Source organism: Mus musculus, chromosome 2 (genome assembly GCF_000001635.26).
Source record: "Mus musculus strain C57BL/6J chromosome 2, GRCm38.p6 C57BL/6J".
Lineage (NCBI taxonomy): Eukaryota > Metazoa > Chordata > Mammalia > Rodentia > Muridae > Mus > Mus musculus.
In genome coordinates this window covers 68,818,217-68,845,594 of record NC_000068.7, presented here as the reverse complement: position 1 = coordinate 68,845,594, position 27,378 = coordinate 68,818,217, and the positions used below count along the sequence as shown (strand labels likewise).

Genomic DNA, 27,378 nt, shown 5'->3' with positions numbered 1-27,378 from the left:
GGCAGAGCACAGGTGTCTTGGTCACTGTTCTACCGCATGGCTTGGGCAACACTTGGCACCCTGTAGCTATTCTGTAAATCATTGTTGAAAGAATGAAGTGCAGATTGTTTTCATGCCGAACTTACCTCTCTCTCACAATACTTCAAACAAAAACCACAGCAGGTATTTTTCTGCCAGTGGAGCTCAAAACAAGTAGCTGCTTATTTAGGGCAGGCAACGCAGGGCCCAGGTATTTAATCAGAATAAGTGTGGGTCTGAAACCGCGTACACTCTCAGAAGCCTGGGGACGGGAATATCCGTCTCAGATTTGTTTGGCCAGGATCAGTCACCGTGGAATCCGAATGGAGCCCTTGGCAGGATCAGTTCCTGAAAGGTACACGCTGCCTCACCCACTTCCCTGAGCTTCAGGGGCCACAGCTTCTTGCCTGGTGCTGTCTCTTGTAGCCTCTCGCACTTGATGTGTTTACCCACTGCTCAAAACCCACCCTTTCAACAGTCTAGAACCTGGAATGTGGTGAAGTGTATTCAGTCTCTATGGACCGTGGATTTTGTTGTATGCCCTCAAATAGCAACGAATGTGGCCCAAGACAGAATTGTAAATGTACTTAAAATTAGAAATTTAGTTCCCTTTTTTTTTTGTTTTTTGTTTTTTTGTTGTTGTTGTTTTTTTTTTTTTTGTTTGTTTTTTTTTTTTTTTGGTGATAATTTTTTTTTAATCACTTGAGTATGCTGTTCTTAAGTGTGAACTTTGCAGAGGAAAGCCTGTGTTGCAATTTCCAAAGGTTAGTCCTGCCTGTTAACAGCATGTTCTTCAGGAAGAACTCAGGGCAGTACTGACCGCAACATCTGAAAGGCGGGGCTTGGCCTCTGTAGCTTTCAAACTTGCAAGTGTCCTCTTTGATACCCAGAGCTGAGGAATCCCTTAAGGTTTTCCATAGCCAGGCCAAGGGAAGAGTCACACCAGTTCTTTGAGGCTCCCAGTGTGGTAAAATCACTAACAATGAGTCAGAAGTGACTCTAAAGTATTGGAAACTGGCCATGTCAAAAACTTTCCAAATTAGCCTGACTGGTACAATGCAATATAAATGGTGCCATCCTTCACACCGGAAGATCTATGTGGAGTACATACATATGCTTAAGGCTAACATACAATGCTTTCTCTCTGTATAGCTATATACAGACCTCTAGGATGGATCACATTTTGATCTAATTCAAAGAACCCAAAGCCTACATTCAGGCATGTGGTGAAGTTAGGAAGACTTGATCGCACAAACTAGAACCCTCCTTGTTCTAGAAATCCCATGTTCTGAGCTACAGATTCTGCAATCCTGTTAGTTTTACTTAAGCCATGGAGCAAATGATTTGGCTAAGAATGCATATGTGCATTATACCACTGGGTGATTTTAACCTTCTTAAACATAGAAGTGTGGGATCTATGCCTCTTACACCATTATAATGCACATTCTAGCTACTTTTCAGGGCTTTTCAATACTCAAGGGAAAGCCATGGCTGTTCTAGAAAGAATTCATTTATAAATTAGTCATTTTGATGGGAGAAATTTTCTTTTGGGCAAAGTTACTGCTGTATCTTCTTGCAAGATCTTCATCCTCTTTTCCTCTATCAAGCAGCAGCATCTGCTCGGGCTTCCCAAGGCTGACCAAGATAAAGGGACCACACAGTCAACAAACATGCTGGTTTCCCAGCTTCCAGATCTTTCCTAGAAACGCCAAGTAGATAGGTACACATGGAGCCTTCGTAAATGTCGGTCATGAAGACCACTTCTCTGTGGTAGCAAAGGTGAGCACCAAGTCACTTAGAAAACTTCATGTGTTAAGTCAGGGAAATGCCTGTCAAATTTTCAAGGATAACGATTTTTAAAATGAGGGGAACAGAGTTGGCTCTGGGGTAGAGCCAAGGGCAGGATGCTACAGGATCTGGGTTCGACTCCAACCCTTGCAACAAAACAAAACAGACAACAAATGACTACATTTTTAAAATGATGAACTGATGTCATTAAGTGGTTGCTGGTAGGGGGAGGGTTACAAGCAGGAAGTACCAGTATACACATCCCTTTTCGAGGCTACCGTGAAGCCAGAGATATACTCACTCTCCTCCATATACAGTTTTCACCCATGGGAACCTTTGCCCTCCCTAGAAATGACTGTCGAGAGTCATTTGACCTCTGCTTTAGAGTTTAGACATAAATCCTCTCCTCTCTTCACCTCCCTTCCTGTCCTCTCTCTTCTCTCTCCCCCTCTTGGTTCTACTCCTCTTCTCCTTCCCTTCTTCTCTTCCATTCTCTTATCTTGTTTCTTTTTTTTTTCACTACAATATGGAAAAATAAGCAACATTAAACTGTCCAAAAGACAAACACTATAAAATCTAACTTAAAGCCAGGCATTGTGGCACACGCCTTTAATCTCAGCACTCGGGAAGCAGAGGCAGGCGGATTTCTACACTTGATCTTAGCCAAAAGGCCGAGAAGCGATGGCAGGCAGATTTCTGAGTTCGAGGCCAGCCTGGTCTACAGAGTGAGTTCCAGGACAGCCAGGGCTACACAGAGAAACCCTGTCTCGAAAACAAACAAACAAACAAACAAACAAACAAACAAAAAATATAATTTAAATGACTGTAATAGAACCCTGCATATGATAGATGAAGTTCCTGTGGGGTTTTGCTCAGTGATTTTGGGACAGCCCAAACAACTTGGAACAATGGAAGATAGATGGAGAAGGCTGCTGTGTGTGTGTGTGTGTGTGTGTGTGTGTGTGTGTGTGTGTGTGCGCGCGCGCGCGCGCACGCGCGCGCCTGAGTGTGTTGTATATGTCCCTCCCTCCCCTTTCCTGATTAATTTCCTGAAGCTGCTTCCCCAAACTGTGCACATCTCAGCTCCCTTATCCCATAATCCATTTCTCCTCTCCCATAATCCATTTCTCCTCTCCCCATCACATACTCTAGCAAGCCTTGCTTTCTCCTTACTACTTCCTCCTTGTAGGTTGTCTCTCTTCCTTTTAGTCTCCACTGATTATAATTATAACAGTAAATTAATTTAAATCTCAAAATTACTTGCTGGGATTTTTCCCCCCTGGGTCATAGCAGAATTAGAAACAAATCCCTCTCAATTTGGGGTTAGTATGAAGAACCTTTCTATTGGGGCATATTGTCTTGTCTGTTAAATTTGACTATCTCCAAGCAAAGACTAGTTCTTATTTAATTTCTGTCATCCAAGAGCCTCACTAGGATTTGTATACATATTGAGTAGCCAAAAAGGCTTAGTCTTACTGACTTTTCTTTGGGAAATAACAGCTAACAACAGGAGACAGTCTCAAGAACTGGGAAGGAGTTCAGGGTTGTGTATATGCATTTTCCATCACTGGTAAAAATAGCTGAGATAATCAGCTTACAAGGAGGGAAGGTTTATTTATTTCGGTCCATGATTTCAGAGGTTTTAGTCCGTGGTCTGATGCGAGAAAAGATCATGGCAGAAAGCTTAAAGACAAACCACAGGCTCTGAGCTAGAATGATAGCAAGATCCCACCCTTCAAAGGCTTCACCTTGTAAAAATGCAAATTTGCTTGAAAGGAGGCAGTCTGACCTGAAAAAGCTGCCAAAGGCACCCCCTGCTCAAAAACAACCCCCATGTGTATGTTTTCTAAGATTCAACCACTAAAGCACGAAGAGTTCCCTCTAACTATGACTGAAAGGGAGCCCATCTCAAGACGACAGCAGAACTCAGCGGTATTTACTTTGTGGTGCAGACTTCCCAAACTTGTAAGTGTGAGCAGCTCACACAGGCTTATGCTTAAGATTGCAGACACTTGCAGAGGCCAGGTATGTTCTGCAGATTTGGCCCCAAGAAGCCATTGCATGAAGTTGAGAAGGTGACACCTAAGTTCCAAGGGGAACTCCAAGACACTGGAGATACCAAAACCTGAGCAAAACTGCAAGTGCAAAAATGGAGGAGCCTAAGGCCAAGCTCTTATGTGCTGTTGGCAACAAAGCCAAGGGGCAGGGCCACCTAAGTCCTTTCAAGCACAGTCACTCTTATCTGGAACCTCAGACTCCAGAGAAAGGGTTGGCCCAGCTGGGGTTCGCTTTGGCCCTGTCTTTCCTTGCTACCTTCATGGTCTTCACTTTCCTTTCTTTCTTCTTTCTTTTCCTTTTTGTTTGGTTTTGTTTTTTTTTTGTTTTTTCAAGACAGGGTTTATCTGTATAACCCTGGCTGTCCTGGAAGTCACGCTGTAGATAAGGCTGGCCTTGAACTCACAGAGATCCTTCTGGCTCTGCCTCCCAAGTGCTAGGATTAAAGACATTCACCACCAACTCCCAGCTCATGACTGTCACTTTTAATAGGCATGTATATTATGTATCATTGAATGTTAGAAGTATGTAACCTGTTTTCTTGTTTTCTAAAGAATCACAGTTAAGAACTTGTCTGAAGTCTCAGAAGAGGCCTTTTGAACAGTGGTAGGACGATTAAGTACAATTAAAGATGGACCAAATCATGAGATGTAAAGGAGACTTTAGTTGGCCTAGAGTGAAGTATTGTGATGGAAAGTAATATTTGGATGTCAAGTTGACAAAGACTGGAGTTGCAATGGTTCATCTCCATTCTCAACTTGTCTGGATTTAGGATCATCAGCCCTCTGGGTATGACCATAGGAGATCTTCTAGAAAGCTTCAAGTAGAAAAATATCCACCCTGAATGCAGGTTGTGTGTACCAGCCCAGGGCCTGGGAGTTTTTGATTGAATAAACAGGAGAAAACAAGATTTCTCCCAGAAATTAAATCTCTCTCTCTCTCTCTCTCTCTCTCTCTCTCTGTGTGTGTGTGTGTGTGTGTGTGTGTGTGTGTGTGTACACCATGATGAACTATACCTACTCAAACTAGAAGCAAAAAATACATTGTCTCACATTTATTTCTTTTTGTAAGTCATTTTATCACTGTCAGTTCCAAACGAAACTCCAATTCCCCAAACTCCAAAAGATACTCCAAATATCCAGAAACTGGCTTAACAAGGACTGTCTTAGTGAGGATTTCTATTGCTGCAATAAAACACCATGACAAAAAAGCAAGTTGGGGAGGAAGGGTTTATTTGGCTTACACTTCCAAATTGCTGTTCATCACTGATGGAAGTTGGGTTGGGAACTCAAATGGGGCAGGAACCTGGAGGCAGGAGCTAACAAGGAAATGGAGGGATATATCTACCTTGGTGGCACAGTCAAGTAATGCCTATGACTCAAGTAGCTAAGGCAAGGAACTTGCAAGTTCAAGCCAGCTTGGGCAATTTAGTAAGAGCTATCTTAAAATCAGGAGTAGAAAGAAGATGGGAATATAGAACGTTGAGTGCTTCCCTCACACATGCAAAGCTCTGGGTTCATTTCCCAATAGTGTCTCTGTCTCTCTGTCTGTCTCTGTCTCTCTCTCTCTCTTTGTGTGTGTGTGTGTGTGTGTGTGTGTCTTCAGAAACAGCAACCAATACCTACCAGAGAAATAGATATGTACTATTGTCCCAAAGATCTTCAAGTTTATTAGTTTTCTGTTTACTATAACAAAAATCTTGAGACAAACCAATGTATAAGAAAGAGGTGTTGGTTTAGGCTCATATTTTCTAGTCAATGTATGATTGTCTAGAGCAAAGCAATATGTTGAGGAAGGAGTGTATAGTGATATAAGCTACTCAGTCACCTTGTGGCAACCAGAAAACAAGAGAGACAGGAAGGTGTGGCCTGGTTTCTCTCATCTTCCAGAGCTTTCTTTCAATACCCTACTCCCAGTAGCTCATCTCCTGGCGGCACCGCAGCCTGTGTCTAAGCCTTTATACATGGGCCTTTATGAGGCACTGAAACATGACAAAGCAGAAAGCAAGTCTAGTAGTGCTTTCCTTTTCTTGAAATCCTGTGGTGATTTCTCCCATTGTGATCTGACTTGCATTACAGTGATGAACCCCATTTTCCATAGACTGGCCAGTTATATATCTCTCCCATATATGATGTCTTAGTTAGGGTTTCTATTGCTGCAATAAAACACCATGACCAAAAAGCAAGTTGGGGAGGAAAGGGTTTATTCACCTTATACTTCCACATTACTGTTCATCACCAAAGGAAGTCAGGACAGGAACTCAGACGGGACAGAAACATGCAGGCAGGAGCTGATGGAGAGGCCATAGACAGATGATGCTTACTGGCTGGCTCCTTGTGGCTTGCTCAGCCTGCTTTCTTATGGAACTGAGAACCACCAGCCCAGGGGTGGCACCACCCACAATGGGCTGGCACCACCCATAATGGGCTGCGGCCTCCACTATCAATCACTAATGAGAAAATGCTCTACAGCTGACTCTTAAGAAGCCATTTTGACAATTGAGTTCCCCTCATTTCAGCTAATGCTAGCTTGTGTCAAGTTGACATAAGACTAGCCAGCACACTGGATTGTATGAGGAATTCTGATGGTTAGATAAAAGCCATCATTCTTCAGGAACTTGTGAAACTGGTTTCCTTCTACCCAAAAGAGTCATTTCTCTGGAAGGAGAAACATATGACTACCTGTGGGGCCAGGCTCCTTCAATATCACAAGCACTTGTTATATATACATTTTGAAGTCCATGCTAGCATTTTAGCCCCTCTGGTCTCCTCCCCTACTCTGAACTCCCTCCAGCTCCCCATACTCCTTCTCCTTATAACCCTGCTGTTCTCACTCTGGGTTCTCTATTCTTCATCCTCTGCTCTTTTTCCTCTCTCAGATCGCCCTGACCAGGTCCAGTCTGCTGCTCATATTCAGTCTATTTTCTCTCCTCTGGACTCTTAAACATGCCTCTCATTTACCATGGAGAGGTTATATCATCACTTCATACAGTCACACCAAAGAGAAAGTAATATAACACGAGAAGAGACCAGTGTGCCCCAATATCCTCTTCAAGGGCATGACCCCAGTGGTCCAACTTTTTTCTATTAGCCTCACCTAGGAAAAGTCCCATAGCGTCATCGGCGCAGGGGTTTTGTGAGGCACAGAGAATCTACATCATAACATGGAGTAAGAATGCTTGAGCAGATAGCTTAGCTTCACCAAGTACTTGGGAGCCATGTGACCTAGGACAACTTCACGTGTTTAAACTTGAAGTTCCTTCTCTGAGCATTTTTGCATACATGCATAGTCATTATCTACTTCACTCCCCAACTGGGAGACCTAGATGAAAGCATTGAGCACAGCCCCCAGCCTTCCTGAGAATCTAACGCGTTGCTGCTCATCTCCTGTGCTTTTCCTTCGATACTCTCCCTTCCCTCCTCCTTCTCAGTACACCACTTATTCCCCTCCTATGCCTGTTACCATGCCAGTACCCTACAGGAACAACTAGTAGTGGGGTGTGAAGCCATTGCTTACCTCTTGTCTGGCCGGTTTTCATATGTGGGCCAGATTATGTTAGAAATTATGGGTGTGGAGTCTCAGGAAAATGATCATAAAACTGGAAGCATTTTGGCAGAATATTTACCTTTGCAGATACATCATACATGTGTGCTAGGTACTACCACTGCATTTTATAGGTGAGTTTGTGGCTCAGAGATATTTAAGCAAGTTGTTAGTATTTATAAGGCTTATAAGCCACCAAGTGTAACTGAGCAGTTGATAAACCGAATGTGACTTTTGGGGAACACTTACTTTGAGTCTTTGCTGCATGGCATCTTTACAGATATCCTAACGCCTGTCCCTTTAAACCTGGGCTCACAGTCTGAAGCACCAGGCCAGGCTCAATCTTAGAGGGTCTTGGGGTCGAAGGCGCAAACCCAAACCTAATTATAAAGGAGATGCAGAGTGTAGCTGATGCTGAAACCTCTATTCAACTTCTTTTGATTCATTTAACCCTTTGATAGTAAAAAGCCAATACAGAATGTTTCCCACAGTAGGAAAACTTTCTGCTTGCAAATAGTTCTGAAAGAAAAGCCAAGGGTGGGTTTGATGCAGAGTTAGAGGAGCCTGGGAAATTTTCTTTACAGTTTAGAGCTGTGGCCAAAAGTTTTCTCTTTGGGCTAGTTCTTTTATTCTGGGAAAACTAAGTTACTCTTCTTTGAGCTAGATTAGTGAATGTCACCCCACTGTGTTGATAGAAACTGTAAGGTCACCAGTAATCTATGATATGTTTTTAATCCCAGAATTCAGAGTTTATGTTTTGCGTGTGTGGACCCAGACATTCAAGGTGTCTCCCTCAACTGTCCTCCACCTTTGTTTTTGAGACAGGGTTCCCTATTGAACAGGAAGCTCATGGGTTCTGCTATGCTGCCTGGCCAGTAACCGTCAAGAGTCTGTGTGTCCACAGGCCACTCTCTTTTCAAGGATAACATGACAGAAATCACACTGCCGTGTCGGACTTTTTCTATGGGTTCTGGGGGTCCACACACACACAGGTGTATGTGCTTGGTTAGCCAGCACTTTTCTTTTTTTTTTTTTTTTCCATTTTTTATTAGGTATTTAACTCATTTACATTTCCAATGCTATACCAAAAGTCCCCCATATCCACCCACCCCCACTCCCCTGCCCACCCACTCCCCCTTTTTGGCCCTGGTATTCCCCTGTACTGGGGCATATAAAGTTTGCAAGTCCAATGGGCCTCTCTTTCCAGTGATGGCCGACTAGGCCATCTTTTGATATATATGCAGCTAGAGTCAAGAGCTCCGGGGTACTGGTTAGCTCATAATGTTGTTCCACCTATAGGGTTGCAGATCCCTTTAGCTCCTTGGCTACTTTCTCTAGCTCCTCCATTGGGAGCCCTATGATCCATCCATTAGCTGACTGTGAGCATCCACTTCTGTGTTTGCTGGGCCCCGGCATAGTCTCACAAGAGACAGCTACATCTGCGTCCTTTCAATAAAATCTTGCTAGTGTATGCAATGGTGTCAGCGTTTGGATGCTGATTATGGGGTGGATCCCTGGCTATGGCAGTCTCTACATGGTCCATCCTTTCATCTCAGCTCCAAACTCCGTCTCTGTAACTCCTTCCATGGGTGTTTTGTTCCCAAATCTAAGGAGGGGCATAGTGTCCACACTTCAGTCTTCATTCTCCTTGAGTTTCATGTGTTTAGCAAATTATATCTTATATCTTGGGTATCCTAGGTTTGGGGCTAATATCCACTTATCAGTGAATACATATTGTGTGAGTTTCTTTGTGAATGTGTTACCTCACTCAGGATGATGCTCTCCAGGTCCATCCATTTGGCTAGGAATTTCATAAATTCATTCTTTTTAATAGCTGAGTAGTACTCCATTGTGTAGATGTACCACATTTTCTGTATCCATTCCTCTGTTGAGGGGCATCTAGGTTCTTTCCAGCTTCTGGCTATTATAAATAAGGCTGCTATGAACATAGTGGAGCACGTGTCCTTCTTACCTGTTGGGGCATCTTCTGGATATATGCCCAGGAGAGGTATTGCTGGATCCTCCGGTAGTACTATGTCCAGTTTTCTGAGGAACCGCCAGACTGATTTCCAGAGTGGTTGTACAAGCCTGCACTCCCACCAACAATGGAGGAGTGATCCTCTTTCTCCACATCCTCGCCAGCATCTGCTGTCACCTGAATTTTTGATCTTAGCCATTCTGACTGGTGTGAGGTGGAATCTCAGGGTTGTTTTGATTTGCATTTCCCTGATGATTAAGGATGTTGAACATTTTTTCAAGTGCTTCTCTGCCATTCGGTATTCCTCAGGTGAGAATTCTTTGTTCAGTTCTGAGCCCCATTTTTTAATGGGGTTATTTGATTTTCTGAAGTCCACCTTCTTGAGTTCTTTATATATGTTGGATATTAGTCCCCTATCTGATTTAGGATAGGTAAAGATCCTTTCCCAATCTGTTGGTGGTCTTTTTGTCTTATTGACAGTGTCTTTTGCCTTGCAGAAACTTTGGAGTTTCATTAGGTCCCATTTGTCGATTCTCGATCTTACAGCACAAGCCATTGCTGTTCTGTTCAGGAATTTTTCCCCTGTGCCCATATCTTCAAGGCTTTTCCCCACTTTCTCCTCTATAAGTTTCAGTGTCTCTGGTTTTATGTGAAGTTCCTTGATCCACTTAGATTTGACCTTAGTACAAGGAGATAAGTATGGATCGATTCGCATTCTTCTACACGATAACAACCAGTTGTGCCAGCACCAATTGTTGAAAATGCTGTCTTTCTTCCACTGGATGGTTTTAGCTCCCTTGTCGAAGATCAAGTGACCATAGGTGTGTGGGTTCATTTCTGGATCTTCAATTCTATTCCATTGGTCTACTTGTCTGTCTCTATACCAGTACCATGCAGTTTTTATCACAATTGCTCTGTAGTAAAGCTTTAGGTCTGGCATGGTGATTCCGCCAGAAGTTCTTTTATCCTTGAGAAGACTTTTTGCTATCCTAGGTTTTTTGTTATTCCAGACAAATTTGCAAATTGCTCCTTCCAATTCGTTGAAGAATTGAGTTGGAATTTTGATGGGGATTGCATTGAATCTGTAGATTGCTTTTGGCAAGATAGCCATTTTTACAATGTTGATCCTGCCAATCCATGAGCATGGGAGATCTTTCCATCTTCTGAGATCTTCTTTAATTTCTTTCTTCAGAGATTTGAAGTTTTTATCATACAGATCTTTCACCTCCTTAGTTAGAGTCACGCCAAGATATTTTATATTATTTGTGACTATTGAGAAGGGTGTTGTTTCCCTAATTTCTTTCTCAGCCTGTTTATTCTTTGTATAGAGGAAGGCCATTGACTTGTTTGAGTTTATTTTATATCCAGCTACTTCACCGAAGCTGTTTATCAGGTTTAGGAGTTCTCTGGTAGAATTTTTAGGGTCACTTATATATACTATCATATCATCTGCAAAAAGTGATATTTTGACTTCCTCTTTTCCAATTTGTATCCCCTTGATCTCTTTTTGTTGTCGAATTGCTCTGGCTAATACTTCAAGTACTATGTTGAAAAGGTAGGGAGAAAGTGTAGCCAGCACTTTTCAAACGGAGCCTTTTCCCTAGCCATGGCATGGAAATTCTTGTCTTTTTGACCTGTGCTTCTGCCTGTACAGTCCCGTAGTCGAGGCCATCAGATAGGCACTTAGTCACTTCACTTTGTTGAGAAGGGAAATAATAAATGTTTGTAACTCTTGCAAAGTTAACTTTGGAGAGGCAGCTGAATTCTGGCTTATACTAAGATAGCACATCGGTTGAATGGGATGTATTATTTTGCTGTGTTTTAATGTCATCAGTGATGGGATGATAAAGGAGAAAGTCGAAGGATCATTTCTTTTCCATGGGCATTGTTATTCTTGGGAGACAGGGAGTTACCCCTCTGCATAGGCGACATAGGTGATAAAGTGTGTCCCAGAAGTGAGATATGGGTCTTTGCCCTCGTGTCTGTGCTGTTGAAGGGGAAATCACAGGCCCTTATGGTGTTCTCAGAAACACTGCCAGTGACTGCTTAGGAAACAAAGACATGGCTGTTATTATAGGAAAAGCCAAGGACTCTGTGGACAAAAGAGGCATAGCCCTCTGGGAAGAGAAGCCAGTTTTCTTACTCACTGAGCCATCTCTGGCACTCTTTTTCATGATAGAAATTTAAATAGATTATTTTCACTTGATTATTTCAATGGAAAGCTTAAAGCTGGAAAGAATTCGGGTTGGAAAGGTGGCATTATATAGTGACTTCTTTCTTTTCCAAAGAATGGGTTTTGGAAATATGTAGTATGAATGAAAGATGTTCTTCCATACTCTCTGGCATTTGAATGCTTTTGATGATCCTGTTTGCAGAGGCTTGCAAAGCATGGCCTTGCTGCCAAGGGTGTGTTTTGAGAACTTACCGATTTGTTCCACTTCAAGTTCACTCTCTTTGCTTCCTGCTGATGGGTGAAGATGTGAATCCTCAGTTTCCAGCTCCAGCCGCTATACCTGCATGCTGTCACACTTCCTCGAGGGGCCAGTGATGGACTCTTACACCTCTGGCACTGTAAGTCCAAATAAACCCTTCATCTAGAGGTTCCCTCTGTCCTGGTGATTTGTCACAGCCAGAGAATAATAACCAATACAGGAGAGCAGCAAATGCCTTTGATTTCCTTTTTATTTTGCAAGACCACAAGCTATTTATTTATTTGCACTAAGCATCATTTGTAAAACTACAGGTGTGTAAGGGCTGGGATGATGACTCAGTAGGCAAAGTGCTCTCTGTACAAGCTCAAGGACTTCAAGAGGTGTTGCCTGTGCCCTGGCTTACTTGTCGCCTGACCTTACCTGCCCTTGGGGGTTGGAGGTGAGGTGGCCACCGTCAATGACACAGACTCCAAGAGCAGGTTAGAAATGCCTCAGCAAGCTCTCTGAACACTGCTGCAAGCTCCTTTAATACCCTCCACCCAGGCTCCAAGAAAACATCTCTTTTAAACAGCAGTTCCTGATTGGCTGGCATTGTCTGCACCAGCAATCCCTGGTCTCCCAAGCAGTCCTCAATTAGATCCTCCTGCAGGACATGCTTTTGTGGCTGTGCAGTTCCCAGCATTTACATAGTAGTGGCCCGCCATTCCTGCTACAAAGTGGGTAGCTAGAAGCCACATAAAAGGCCTGATGTATCTGGTGCATGCCTGCAGTCCCAGTGCTAGGAGACAGAGATAGTAGGATCCTGGGTTTTTTGTTTTTTTTGTTTTTTTCCTGTCAGCTGGTGTATACTATTCCTGTTCAGCTATAGGACAAGTGACAAACTGTCTCAAAAAATAAATTGGTGAGAAATAACAGAAGACATCTCATATTGATTTTTGGTGATCACACACACACACACACACACACACACACACACACACACATACACACACACACACCTGTACATCTGAATACACACACGCATACACGGCTACTCAGAAAAATTTTTAAAAATGCACGCAACATGTATTTTCAAAAAACAGGCTGTGTCAGCACAAATTCCATTTCATATGCTGTCCTTATGAAGAGACTTGATGTTCTTTGGGCAAAGAATTGGGTCTCTCTACTTTTCAGTTGAATTTGGACTGAATTTTGAAATTTCTCAAACCATATGAATATGCCAGAAATAGTGCTGATTGCAGCTAAGTCATGGGACAATCGACACTGAAATGTGCACTTTCCCAGAAGGTGACTTAGGAACCTGGTCACCATGTTGTGAGGACTCATATACCACACAGAGAGGCCACACCACTGCGGCCTCCAGCTGGCAGCAGCAGTCACTGCCTTCTGACAGTTGTAGAGTCCAGTCTCCAAAGCTCTTGGTGCAGACATGAATATGCTATGTTCTGTCTAAATCCTGAGCTACAGAAACCACAGGAAGTAACAGCTGATTGGCTGATTGTCCTTGTGAGCCTTTAAGCTTTTGGTAATTTCTTCACAACCATAGACAATTAGTAATCATAGCCAATGCATGGCGACAGTATGAGGATGGGAAGAAAAGACGTAATGCTTTTCACTTATGATAGCTATTTGACTATAGAAGCCAAAAAAAAGCCATTACCAAGCAAACCTTTAAGGTGAGTGAGGCCTCACCCTTTTTTGGTTCTCTTAACAGGCAGGCATCCAGGTGTACAGAAACCCAAGTACACGAGGAACCACATTAGAACCCAGGGGGCTTTAATTTTGTGCTTGAATTAGATTTCGTAAGTAGATTTCATTTTTTTTTCTCCTCTAATACAAACTCTACCCAAAATTCTGAAGGCAGAAGTGTACCAGGAGAGATATAAGATACTTGTTGGGATTTCAGCTATACCTGGGACCCTCACAACCTTTTACCTACCATCTCTAACAGAAGCTAGCTTCAGTATGAAATCACATTGCTTCCCCTGTGAGTTACCTGCCAGGTAATCCATCACATGCTGATCTAATATTGGTTTGGGGGAATATTTCAATTGAGTATCAGAAGTCAAAGAGACCTTTTGGGAAGCCAAACTGCTTAATGGGAACTTGGGGGAATGCCAAGCCTGTACTGTACCATAGAGAAATTGCAATTCCATTATCTTCAGTTACCAGAAGTGTCCAGAATTTTAATGTGGAGAGACATGGGCCATGGAATGTTTTTAGGGGTTTCAGTAATAGTAATAATAATAATACCCCTACAACAGGGAAAGGAAAGAATTTTTTTTTGGCGGGGGGGGGGGGGGGCTTGGTTCTGTTTACATTTTATTGGCTCAGGGTTAGCCTCATTCCTCCCTTCTCACCCCCTCCCAAGGGGTCAGGCTTTCCCAGGAGCCTTTGCGGCCTGGGCCCTCTGGAACTCCTGCTGCAGTTTGGGCAAGGGTTTCCCTCTGTTGTTGAGATCCCGAAGCTGCGATTCATAGAGCTTGATTTCCGCTGTGATTCATAGAGCTTGATTTCCGCTGTCTAGCCTCTTCCCCACCGTGGCCCGAGCCTCCCCCAGCTCCTCTTTGACTAGCACGGGTCCCAGAAGCTTAAAGACTACTTTGGATCCATCCAGCAGGGCCAGCTCCTCCTTCAGGATATTGTTTTCCCTTAGCTGTGCTTCGAGCTTCTGCCTCCCTGACATAGATTTACTCAAGTCCTTCTGCAGCTGTTGATATTTCTCTACCTCTCCCTGCAGCTTCTTTTGGATCAGTTCAGCCATGGTAAAGGAGAAAGCCTCCTAGGTAGGGGTCACTTGGTCTCAAGTTCTGGGAGGCACCTGAATCCCTCCTCCCTGTCCCTGTAGAAGGACAGCACTTTCTACCCGAAACTCTCTGCAACTCTCTGAGGCACCGCAGCCTCTCTTCGTCCAGAATAGCCACTCCCTAGACAAAGGATAGCTAAAGAAGAGACCCCCGAATCCCCCAAGCCAAATGCTAACCTCTTCATGTTCTACCCGCTGTATCAATAAACCTGGAACAGAAAGAATCATTTTTATAGCCAAGTATTTCTCTTGTCATAAAACCTGGTAAAGTCAGTTGAAGAATAAAGATGGTGAAAGACAAGAAACACTCGTGTTTTTTGATTCTGAATGGATGTGGTATAGAGTTTGTCACTTGCTGATATTTTAAGCAATTACTTTGTAAGCATGAGTGTAGAGACATAAGACTTAAAGGTGGCATTGCCAAGGATAGTAACAAGAGAAATCGTCTGTTCAATGCTGCTCCTTTAGGTCAACTTGCATCATATTCCATACACAATCAAAATCAGATACCACATACAAGGTGCTTTACTTTGTTTTAAATACTGTACTGATTTAAGAAAAAAGTGACCTGACACCCAAACACCTTGCTCACTGCATGGCACTACAAGAGCTTGCGGATTTGAACACTTCAGTGGTCCCTACTGGCTAGCAGAAGTGGGTTTCTGGGGATGGGCTTTGAGGCTAGTATCTATGTCTCTTTCTGATCCACCAAGATGCGCAGGAAGCACCTGCTGTCGCGATTTCTAGACCAGAGCGGAATGTTCTCCCTAAAACTGTGAGCCACACAACAAACTCTTTCCCTAAGATGCTCACACCAGATGCTTTATGACAGCATCCAGGAGGTAACCATCTCACTCTCTTATGTCACACAGTATGCGTTTCTTAAGGTCAGAGAGTGGGGCAGACTGTCTTGGTGTTTTCCAGCATTCCCAGAATATATGCATAATACTTGTTTGAGTCAGTGCGTGAAGAAGGAAGGAAGGAAGGAAGGAAGGAAGGAAGGAAGGAAGGAAGGAAGGAAGGAAGGAAGGGAAAGAAAGAGAAAGAAGGAAGGAAGACAGAAAGAAAGAAAAAAGAAAGAAAAGAAGGAAGGAAGGAAAGAAAGAAAGGAATAAAGAAAGAAAGACAGAAAAAAAAGAAAGAAAGGAAGGGAGAAAAAAAAGAAAAGAAAGACAGATAGACCGAGTTAGCACACTCAGCCGGGTTCCTGGAAGGAAGGAGTTTGTGCCACGTCAAGGCGCTGTGGTTCTCAGGGGATGTAAATCTACCTCAGCATAGCAGCAGTCATAAAAACTGGGAGTTGCTTTAAATGCTGAGAAAAATCCTGGGGTCAAAGTCATGAAACCAACAAAGACAAAAAAGAGGAAAAAAAGAGAGTACCAAGTGACAGGAACCTGCCTAAACAAGGAGGGAGGGAGAGAGGGAGGGAGGGAGGGAAGGAGGAAGGAAGAGAGCGCAAGCACCAGGGAGTTTTCAGGATAGGATATTAAGAAGTGAGAAGGATGACTGAGATAAAGTACCAAGTGACTCAACTGTCTGAGAAAAAGAATAATAACAGACACTTGAGTCCTAGAAGGACTCTTTAGAGCTCCTCAGTGTCTCACATACCTGACTCACACCTTGAACAAGAATCTCTAACACAATACAGGAGGCAGATCTGAACAACCGTCTTCTCTCTGGCTGTTCAGGTTGTAGCTACTTATCTCAGAATCAAACAGATGAAATTTCATTTTAAAAAAATCAGGGGGAGGGGACTGCTGGTGATGAATGTGAGGAAAGCACATTACACACATGTACAAAAGTCACAACAAAACCTGCTACTTATACACTGAACACTCACCACCTAACAATTACACATAGGTAATCGGATAGTTCCTAACTAACATTCTGATAAACTGCCTGCTTTTTTTTTCCCTTTTTTTCTTTCCAGGATGTATAATTAGTAACATATGCGATTATAGCTTTAATATACATATAGATATAATATACATATGTATACACATATATATTAGTTTCACTTATATATATTATTTGTTGGTTTGAAAATGTATAATAATTATTTACTGGTATTTTAAAACATAAAACATTTAGACTTGACTCTCATCTATGTTAATTCATCTCAATTAAAATTTCTAGGATGTTTTGTGTCATTTCACAGATCTTTTATCAAAGATTCCCAACTTGATAAAGTCAAAAATCTCACAATGCCAAAATTTAAAAATTATGTTATCCATACAATTTAAAAGTGATTAAAAGTGAGGCTTCTATTTTTTTTTTTTTTAAAGATTTATGTTGGTACATTGTAGCTGTCTTCAGACACACCAGAAGAGGGCATCAGCTCCCATTACAGATAGTTGTGAGCCACCATGAGGTTGCTGGGAATTGAACTCAGAACCTCTGGAAGAGCAGTCAGTGCTCTTAACCACTGAGCCATTTCTCCACCCCCTGAGGCTTCTATTTTCAACAAATGGAGCTGGTTCAACTGGAGGTCAACACATAGAAGAATGCAAATTGATTCATTCTTATCTCCCTGTACAAAGTTCAAGTCCAAGCTTGATCAAGGACCTCCACATAAAACCAGATACACTGAATCTAATAGAAGAGAAAGTGGGGAAAAGCCTTGAACAGAACAGAACACTAAGGGTTTCTGCTCTAAGATCAAGAATTGACAAATGGGACCTCATAAAATTGCAAAGCTTCTTCTGTAGGGCATAAGACACTGTCAATAGGACAAAACGGCAACCAACAGACTGGGAAAAGATCTTTACCAAGCCTACATCCAATAGAGGGCTAATATCCAATACATACAAAGAACTCAAGAAGTTAGACTCCAGAGAACCAAATAACCCTATTTAAAAAATGGGAAACAGAGCTAAACAGAGAATTTTCAGCTGAGGAAACTTGAATGGCTGAGATGCACTTAAAGAAATGTTCATCATCCTTAATCATCAGGGAAATGCAAATCAAAACGACCCTGAGATTCCACCTCACACCAATCAGAATGGCTAAGATCAAAAACTCAGGTGACAGCAGATGCTGGCAAGGATGTGGAGAAAGATGAACTCCTCCATTGCTGGTGGGATTGCAAGCTGGTACAAGCACTCTGGAAATCAGTCTGACAGTTCCTCAGAAAATTGGACATAGTATTACCTGAGGGCCCAGCTATACCACTCCTGGACATACACCCAGAGGATGCTCCAACATGTAATGAGGACACATGCTCCACTATGTTCATAGCAGCCATATTTATAATAGCCAGAAGCTGGAAACAACCCAGATGTCCCTCAACAGAGGCATGGATACAGAAAATGTGCTTCATTTACACAATGGACTACTACTCAGCTATTAAAAACAACGGCTTTATGAAATTCCCAAGCAAATGGATGGATCTAGAAAATATCATCCTGATGATATTTTCAGCCACAAAAGAACACACATGGCATGTACTCACTGATAAGTGGATATTAGGCAAAGAGCATGGAATACCCATGTCACAACTCATGGACCACAAGAAGCTCAAGAGGAAGGAAGACCAAAGAGTGGATGCTTCAGTCCTATTTAGAAGGGGGGACAAAATAATCAATTGGACTGAGCACAGGGATCCCAATGGAGGACTGAAGGAGCTGAAGAGGCCTTATCTGGCATCAATGGTAGGAGAGGCTCTTGGTCCTGTGAAGGCTTGAAGCCCCAGTGTAGAGGAATGCTAGGTTAGTGAGGCAGGAGTGGGTGGCTGGGTGGGGGAGCACCCTCATAGAAGCAGGGTAGGGAACTTGGAAAGGGGATAACATTTGAATAAAGAAAATATCCAATTTGTAAAGTTTAAAAAAAAAGTGAGGCTTCTAGGGATAGAGGGTGGCTCAGTGGTTAAGAGCATTCGCTACTCTTGCAGAGAATGGGATTTCAGTCCCTAGCACCCACCAGGTAGCCCATAACCACCTGTCACCCCAGTCCCAGGAAATTAGATGTCCTCTTCTGGTCTCTGCAGGTGCCAGGCACACCTGTTGTACATGTAGGCAGTACACGCGTCCACATAAAAATAAAAATAAAAATAATCTTTAAAAAATTTAAATCTCCCTTAAAAAAATTTAAGTGTTTACCAAATACCTTCAGTTGGTGGTTCTACAGTTTGAAAGGCATGTTCCCTTCAGCCTTGTTGAGCCTCCAGCAAAAACACCTAGTGCTAAGACAGCCACCATCCAAGGCCATGAGTGAAATACAATATGGAGCATGTGTGTTTTTTCCTGTGAATTCCACGGGCGACAACAGTGCAGTGTATAGTCCAAGAGCACAGAACTGAGGACTGAATATCCATATCACAACAGAATGCTAAGGGTGATGAATATGCTGAGCCCATAGTTTTATTGTCATACAAGATGAGTGATGAATTCAACTGTCACGCTGTACCCCACAAATACACAGTCATTGTGTATTTATTGAAAGTGACAATGTATCCTGACCATGGACTGCCCTCCCTCTCCTCCTCCCAGTGCATCACACACACACACACACACACACACACACACACACACACACACACACACACAACTTCACTTTTCTTCAGAAAAGAGAACCTCTTGGGAATATCAACAGGACATGACATAACAAGATGCAATAAGACCAGGCACAAACTCTCCTGTCAAGCCTGGGCTAGGCAAACTAGTAGGAGGGAAAGAGTCCTAAGAGTGGGCAAAGGAATCGAGACACTCCCCCATTGTTAGAAGTCCAACAAAACCCTCCAAGCTAAACAACCACAGCATATGTGCTCCGTGATAGCTACATCAGTCTCTGTGAGCCCCTATAAGCCCTACTTAGTTAATTCTGTGGACCCTGTTCTCCTGGTGTCTTATCCCACTGGCTCCTCAATTCCAACCCCCCCATTACCCCCCCCCCCCCGCAGAATTTCCCCAAGCTCCTCCTAATGTTTAACTGTGGGTCTCTAAATGCCAATTAGTTTAGACTGCCACCAGGACTCTCCTGAGATGAAATTCAAGTAATTCCCCCACTCCTTTCCTAATGGAATATCAGTCCCTAATTGTATTGGAAAGGAGAAATGTAAAGATGGCAGTTTGTAAATTCACATGATTGGTACAGCCCTGCTGTTGTGTCTTTCCCAACCTCTGTCTTCCGGGAAGCAGAGAAAAGCCCCACCTTCAGCTTCCACAGCAGGAGGGAGGCAGGCTCTGCCTCATTGCAGCCTAGGTTAAGTCCCTGATCTTGATTAGCCTGAATGGAAAGATAGGCGCAGAGAGGACCTAGCTAAATCTTCCCACAGAAGTGAAGCATGGTGGGGTCAGGGAGCAGCGTCCCCACTCTAAGGAGGAGGCGTGGGCTTGGAGGCTTCAGACGAGAAGTTGGATCTGATCAGGCCTTGAGGGACGAGAAGACCAGTGCGGTGTGAGTAGGGGTGTGTGGAGGAATAGGCAGGAGGGGAAGTAACCAGAGCTAGAAAGAGGAAGTAATGAGAGCTAGACTGTTAACAGGAGGGACCAGTGCAGGGCTGGGGGTCCAAGTTCACTAGTGTGGAGACCCTTGAGAGGCCAAAAACTAAAGGCAGGGGTGAATCTTACCACAGCCCAATTCATTACCAACCTAGGAAATATTCCAGCCTGGGCATCACTAAAGCCCTTTTCAACTGATCTTCATATAAACACTGAGACCTGTCTTCCTTTTTCAAGATTGAGGAAATTTTTTACCCTCCCTTTCTCAACCTCCCTAATGCTGTCACCCTTTAATACAGTTCCTTATGTTCTGGTGACCCCTCCCCCAACCATAAAAGTATTTTGTGGCTAATTTTACTACAGTTATAAATTAATGTAAATATCTGTTTTCCTATGGTCTTGGGTCTTTTTAAAAGATTTATTCTTCTCTTATACAATACATCCTGACCACAGGCTCCCCTCCCTCCCCTCCTCCCAGTGTCCCCTCCCCCACATCCTCCCTAAGTTCCTCTTCAGAAAAGAGATCTCTCAGGGATATCAACCAGAGGTAGCATAAACCCTGTGAAAGAGGTGATGACCCACAGGTTGAGAGGCGCTGCCCTAAGGCATCCTCTGAAGCCATAATACCTAAAATACACTTCTGTTTCAGTACTACCATGTTTTATTGAGACATGCGTTTGTTCTCTTCCTCTTCCATCTGGAAAATATTTTAAAATAAGAAAGACCCAGTGTAGCCAGGCGTGGTGGCGCACGCCTTTAATCCCAGCACTTGGGAGGCAGAGGCAGGCGAATTTCTGAGGCCAGCTTGGTCTACAGAGTTCCAAGACAGCCAGGGCTACACAGAGAAACCCTGTCTCGAAAAAAAAAAAAAAAAGAAGAAGAAGAAGAAGAAAGACCCAGTGTAATTGTATGTTCCTAGTACCAAATAAATAACTAGCTCATAAATAGCCCATGCAATGCATGTGCATTGAATAAACGTTGGTGGCTGCTGTGTCCTTGTTTCCGGTGTCATTTCCTGGCCACTGCTCCCAGCACAGTGCTTTGGCTCACAGTCAGTAGTCAGTGACTGTCTGATAGAACTTACACTAGAGAAGCAGCTAAGATAGTTACAATGACCTTTCCAAGTCTTTAGCATACAACTCCAAAGGTATGCATTAGAGCCCAATGAACTTAAATGTCTCAGCTCCACAAGGCCTCTTTCTTATCTAGGTCTTAACATTAGAGGCACATGCAAGATAGATTCCTGACATTCAAACTTCCTTTCAAACCACCCCAACATGATTAGCACGAGTCCATTAGAATCTACTTCCACAGGACACAAGGCAAAGACTTTCCCCAAAACATAGGAAGCCTTAAGGTGAATGGAACACAAAGCCACACAGACCCAAGCCCGTGTCCTAGCACCTTCAGGCATGAATCTTTGCTCCATTGCTCAGCTTGCTCTCAGGCTCCTTCCCCTCTTTAAGCCTTGGCGTCGTCATGTAGAGCATACAGATAATAAAGGTACTCACTGTGTGAGGTTCTTGTAAAGATTAAAATGAGAGGTCATAACATTTTACACCATTAAAAGAATGTCTATTGCAGGAGGCCCTTAACAATTGTCACCGCTTTCCCCTTCCATATACGCTTACAATGTCACTGGCTTGGCACATGTCCGTCCACGTAAAGACAGGCATGAGAGAAAGCACATTTGAACGGTTTAAAAAACAACTTTGAAAACATCTTTTAATTGCTCCGGGGGAAGGTCATTGTCTGGCTCCTTTAAGAAGAAAAAGACAGATTTTAGCTTTTAATAAAGCTGAGCTTCCTGTGAGAGTATAGCAACCTGGTTACCAGGGAAATGTTTTGTTTTTCTTTTCTATACCGAGAAAGAAGCAATCATGTATTTACACGTCAATTTAGATGTCTGTCATGTTTTAAGGGCTTTTGTTCAAGGGGGGGTAAAGCAAAGGTCAGATCAGCCTCTCATTACAAAACAAAACAACCCAGAAAGAGCAACGAAAGACTGAAGCTCCAAGTAGGCAGGTGAATGCTGTGTTGGCCTCAGCCACAGAACAGGGAAAATGTGGCTGTCACACTTAGGACATAGCTTGCACAGCACCGTGAGATTCACATAGCTGGTGGGCAGCGGCAGCAGTCCTGTGGCTTTAGACCAGGGTTTATAGGATGTGAACTGCGTTGTTTCTTCCCTTCACCTACTTACACAGCAGCACAGTGCTAGGCACATTGCTTGGCTTTAAAATCGGAGGAGCAGCTTGAAGCCCTTCTTCATTTCCCAGCACTCGTGTGACCTCCGCCATCTTGTCTAGTCTTTCTGTCACCTATGAAGAGGAATAAATGAAATCACTTACTCCACGGACTGGACTTCAAGGCACTCTTAGAAACATCCACAGGTGTAATGATGTGAGGCCAAGGAGATGGGACAACATTTACTATCAGGCCTGGTGACCTGAGTTAAATCCCTGGGGTCTGCACTGTGGAAGGAAAGAGCCAGAGTCCACAAGCTGTCCTCTGACCTCCACGCGAGTGACCCTGCACCCCACCCCACCCCACCCCGCACCCCACCCCCCACTCCCACCCCCACCCCCACGTCAGTTTTGAAGAAAGAAACAATGTGAATACATCTGGCACATGGTACAGCCAAGTACAAATATTAGCTGTGGTACTGCAAAATGTAATGACCACAATGTAGTTAAACACTACTTCATATTTCAAGGGTATAGTTTTTGTATTTATAATGAAAGTAAGCATATTCAATAAACTCACTATAATTTACCCAAAATGAATAATGTGGGTCAACTTTGGGCTCTGGTGTCTGTTTAGGCACCACCTGGTGGCATTTAAAAATAAAGCAAGTGTGCTGTTAAGCAGCTACAGAAATGCAGGAGGAAAACTGCATTTGGAACACAGGATAAGCGGAGCTCAAACAGAGGTCCAGACTTACAGGAGCTGGTAGGGGACTTGACAAGCTTAGGACCAAATCTGCGAAATGAACCCAGGCACCGTGTTCTAGGACCTGGAGCAGCCTCCACACTCCTTGGCTCAGCTGTTAGCAAAAGAGAAGAAGAAAACCCTGCCCTCTATTTTTAACTCTTTACTACACAGCAAGGGTATCCAGTGCACCAAGGGAAGGTCTGGAGAAAGATACACCGGGAGTAAAGGGCTTTGAAATGAATTGTGCAATCCACATAGGTCTCTCTGTGCTTTTATTGTGTTACCTCCCCCACCCTCACCCCCCATTGGCCAATTCAAGTTTGTCCTTTGAACACCAACCCTGTGGCAATTGAAGTGAGTTAACAGGTGCTAGCCTGGGAGAAATTAAAAAAAAAATAGTACATCTCTATGGGTCCTAAGTCACAGAAAAATTAACCTAGACCCAGGTGACAATAAAGGCCTGAAAGTTCAGGCAGTGTGTGGAGGACACTTAAGCTGTGATCTGCTCTCAAATGTGTCTGTACTGGCCTCAGTTGGTGTTCACCCACCTTCAGCTACTTAAATGCATTCACCTCCTAGCAAAATGGGCATACATGTGAAAAACATGCCCCCAGAAGACCATAGTTTTTAATATGTTGACCTTCAGGGCTGGCTGGTTGATTTGGTTGGCTTTTGTTTTGTTTTTGACTTGTTTTGTTCTGTTTTGCATGCTCCCAGGGACAGAGCATGCTTAGAAAAGGACTTGCTCATCACTCATTTTCCCAACAGTGTGAGGATATTTGGGAAACAGGTGGGATATTTAGCACTATTAGTAAGTTTCACAGGTTATCATTGGGTTGGGCTTCAGTCCCGGTGAACTACAGAACTCTTCTAGGCAGTTAGTCAGTCTTGGCCCTTCCTTCCGCAGCGTCTTTAACTGACCCAATGCTGTGAAGTAGGAGTTAATGCGATCCTTATTTTGCAGTCTCCAGAAATAGGGACTGTGGGCTGGACTTGCAACAGTGGAGTGGAGAGTAACCCTAGCTGAAGCCAGGACTTGGACGCCATCTTAGGGTGCTACTTGGTGGAGGGAGTCCTTGGTAAAGTCTCACAGGCACACATGTGCTCCTCCAAAAGGCATCCAATAGAGACACTGGGAGAAAAAACCATAAAATAGTTATTGAAACTTGGCTATCTGTAGCAACGAGAGCACGGTGAGAAGGCTTCCTTCCTACGCTTGATTTGGGGAATCACAGTCCTTTCTGGAGGGAATGTTAAAGATTCTACATTGGTCCTTGGAACCCAGTGATTTAAAAATAGTGGAAAGCCTTTGGTGGCTTGACAGAGATAAATCCATGGCTTGGTAGAAGATTGGTTAATATGAAACAAAGGTCTTTAAGAGTGTTTTCTTATGAAACAAAACATCATCCTAGGGAAGAATTAAAGACTTTACTAGCATTGAACTTGGCCTTCATTTTAGTTAGATGTAAGTAGACCCACCGGCAGGAGCCCCCTGAAAGCCCCCGCCCCCCCACACACACACATACACTGCTGCATGAGGTCAGGCAAGGATGTCAGCATCCTGAAATGACACAGAAGGAGAAACGTCAGTGTTGGGAATTCCCTGGGAAACACTGAAACCAACTCTTCTGTGATGTTCTCTGCAAAAATAACCTTGCAGCCTAATATAGCTGTCCCCTGAGAGGCTCTGCTAGTGCCTGACAAATACAGAAGTGGATGCTCACAGCCATCCATTGGGCTGAGCGTAGGATCCCCAATGAGGGAGCTAGAGAAAGGACCCAAGGTGCTGAAGGGGTTTGCAGCTCCATAGGAGGAACAACAATATGAACTAACCAGTACCCCCCAGAGCTCCCAGGGACTAAACCACCAACCAAAAGAATACACATGGAGGGACCCATGGCTCCAGCTGACCTAGTTGGTCATCAATGGGAGGAGAGGCCCTTAGTCCTGTGAAGGCTCTATGCATCAGTGTAGGGGAATGCCAGGGCCAGGGCCAGGGCCAGGAAGCAGGAGTGGGTGGGTTGGTGAGCAGGGGGAGGGGGAAAGGGATAGGAGGAGGGTGGTTTTGGGAGGGGAAACTAGGAAAGGGGATAACATTTGAAATGTAACTAAAGAAATATCCAATTAAAAAATAAATAATAACCTTGCTGTTGTTCAGATAGTATGTACTTGGAGGACCTTAAAGCCAAACTTTAATTTTTTTTTTTTAAACAGGATGCAGATTAATTCACATCACTTGCACTTGCATTTGGTATTGGTTTGACCTATCTCTTCATTTTCTGTTTTAGGTTATCCTGGATTACGATCTACACTGACTCTTAGTTCATGAACAAACTTTCTTCTGGAATCTTTCCCCACTTGTTTATCTGCCACTGTCCAATCGTCTCCCGGTGAAGTGAGGCTGACTAAAGAGACCCTTCACGGGCTAGTGTGGATGTGACATGTCTCTGGCCTCTCGCAGTCATGCCAGCCAGGGACAGATTTTCCTCTCTTCTTCAAGGTGGGGATGAGAGCAAAGAAGCAAGCACAAAACAACTCTGCTGGCAAGGCAGACAGTGGGCACTGAAGAATAGCGTGTACTTTTTCTTTTTCTTATAACTTACAGGCATCATCTCTTGGGAATGGAATGTCAAGGTCTCGGTGTTCTAGTCTCTCTCCGAAAGAGGGTACCATTCTGGGAACCCAGATAAAAGAAATATTGTCAAATGGCCATGAAGATGCCTCAGCTAGATTGCCTAACAGCCTTGTCCCACACCATGCCTGTAGGTGCTGACGTTTCTGCCTTATATTGTATTAAGTTGTTCTATTCTCCTTGCTGTAACCAAATGCAACCCAAAGGCAGAGAAGTGTATTCTGGCTCACAGCTCAGAAAATGGGGAGGCGAGGCATGAGGTTGGGAGCAGTCTGGTCCTTGGTGCCACACAGTGAGCAGGGGCAAAGCAAAGCTATGGTCTGCTGGCTTTCTCTCTCTCTCTTTCTCTCTCTCTCTCTCTCTCTCTCTCTCTCTCTCTCTCTCTCTCTCTCTCTCTTTTCCAGTTCTATTCATTAGGCGACCTCAGCATGCAGGATGAAGTCACCTATGTTCAGCGTTTGTCCCCCCTCTTCAGTTAACCTCTCTGTAAACTGTACCTTAGTGATACCCTAGGTTTTCAACACGGAGTTAGTTTCACAATGGAAGTTAGCCATCATAAGTTAACCCCTTGTCAACAGGACACTCAAACATAGCCCACGGCAACTGTACTTTTCCTAGCACTTGGTTTTCTGAATGAGCGTGCCTCTTAGGTCTGCTGCACATTTTCCTATTTGAAGTGTGTTGATCAGGGGCTCTATGCATATGCATGGTGAGGCTGTATGACTCTTCCGCCTCTGCTGGAGGCCATTCACATTCAAGCCACCTCTGCATTGAGCTATGGGGGTGCGGTGAGACCTGGCTGAGTGTCAGGCTGGCCCTTGATCCTTCCTGGTAAGCTCAGAATTCCTCCTTGCTTCCACTTCTCATGTCCCCCCCATGAGAATTGGCTAGTTCAAGCACCTGATCCCAGACATCAGGCTGAAAACTTCTGATGATGGGGATCAAAGGAATCAAAGGAGATAAAGGTCATTCTCTTTGGGAGTGTTTTCCCCAAATGATGTTTACTTCAACAATTGAAGTGTTGCTATGACAGTCATTGAGAATGTGTTGCTATGACAGTCATTGAGAATGAGAACAAAAGCCTTTAAGAAAGTAAACAGTGAGAATAAAACACAGCGAACAGACCAGGAGCTTCATAGAGAAGTATGGTGGTGTGTATATGCTCAGCCCGGGGAGTGACATTATTAGAAAGTGTGGCCCTGTTGGAGTAGGTGTGGCTCTATTGGAGTATGTGTGGCCTTGTTGGGGTAGGTGTGGCCTTGTTGGAGTGGGTAGGGCCTTGTTAAAGTAGGTGTGTCACTGTGGGTGTGGGCTCCAAGACCCTTGCCCTAACTACCTGGAAGTCAGTATTCTGATAGCAGCCTTCCGATGAAGATGTAGAACTCTCAGCTCCTCCTGCACCATGCTTGCCTGGATGCTGCCATGTTCCTGCCTTGATGACAATGGACTGAACCTCTGGACCTGTAAACCAGCCCCAGTTAAAGGTTTTCCTTTACAAGACTTGCCTTGGTCATGGCGTCTGTTCAAGCAGTAAAACCCTAACTAATACAAGAAACTAAGTAAGAGTTTAGGCCACCCAGTCATTCTATAGCCCATCAGCATTACAGAAATTGCCAGACAGGTCCAGAGGACTGGGACCAGGTCAAACCCTACTCTAAGCATCTCCCTTCCAGGTGGCATCTCCCTCATGACCTGCCTTATGCCACTCTCTCTAACCTGTTCCTTCCATCCCACTGACCATGTGCCATGCTGCC

The 27,378-nt window shown here is 43.8% G+C and overlaps 2 long non-coding RNA genes and 1 pseudogene across 4 annotated transcripts; 1 reads left to right on the top strand and 2 right to left on the bottom strand.

Annotated features, from left to right (window-relative positions):
* Nucleotides 1-132: 132 nt before the first annotated feature.
* On the top strand, nt 133-26,820 carry Gm36231. 3 transcript variants are annotated; one of them, XR_003953843.1, is made up of 5 exons: nt 133-373; nt 11,860-11,953; nt 13,529-13,616; nt 25,281-25,492; nt 25,598-26,820. It is a non-coding gene; the product is annotated as a predicted gene, 36231 (long non-coding RNA). The 3 variants fall into 3 exon arrangements; XR_866396.3 differs by having other exon boundaries at nt 25,281-26,820; XR_866394.3 differs by having other exon boundaries at nt 11,827-11,953; nt 25,281-26,820.
* On the bottom strand, nt 14,174-14,612 carry Gm13612 (annotated as a pseudogene).
* Nucleotides 21,757-23,214, bottom strand: Gm36174. The gene is made up of 3 exons (XR_374615.1): nt 23,003-23,214; nt 22,262-22,379; nt 21,757-21,817 (listed from the first exon to the last, which is right to left on the bottom strand). It is a non-coding gene; the product is annotated as a predicted gene, 36174 (long non-coding RNA).
* Nucleotides 26,821-27,378: the final 558 nt, after the last annotated feature.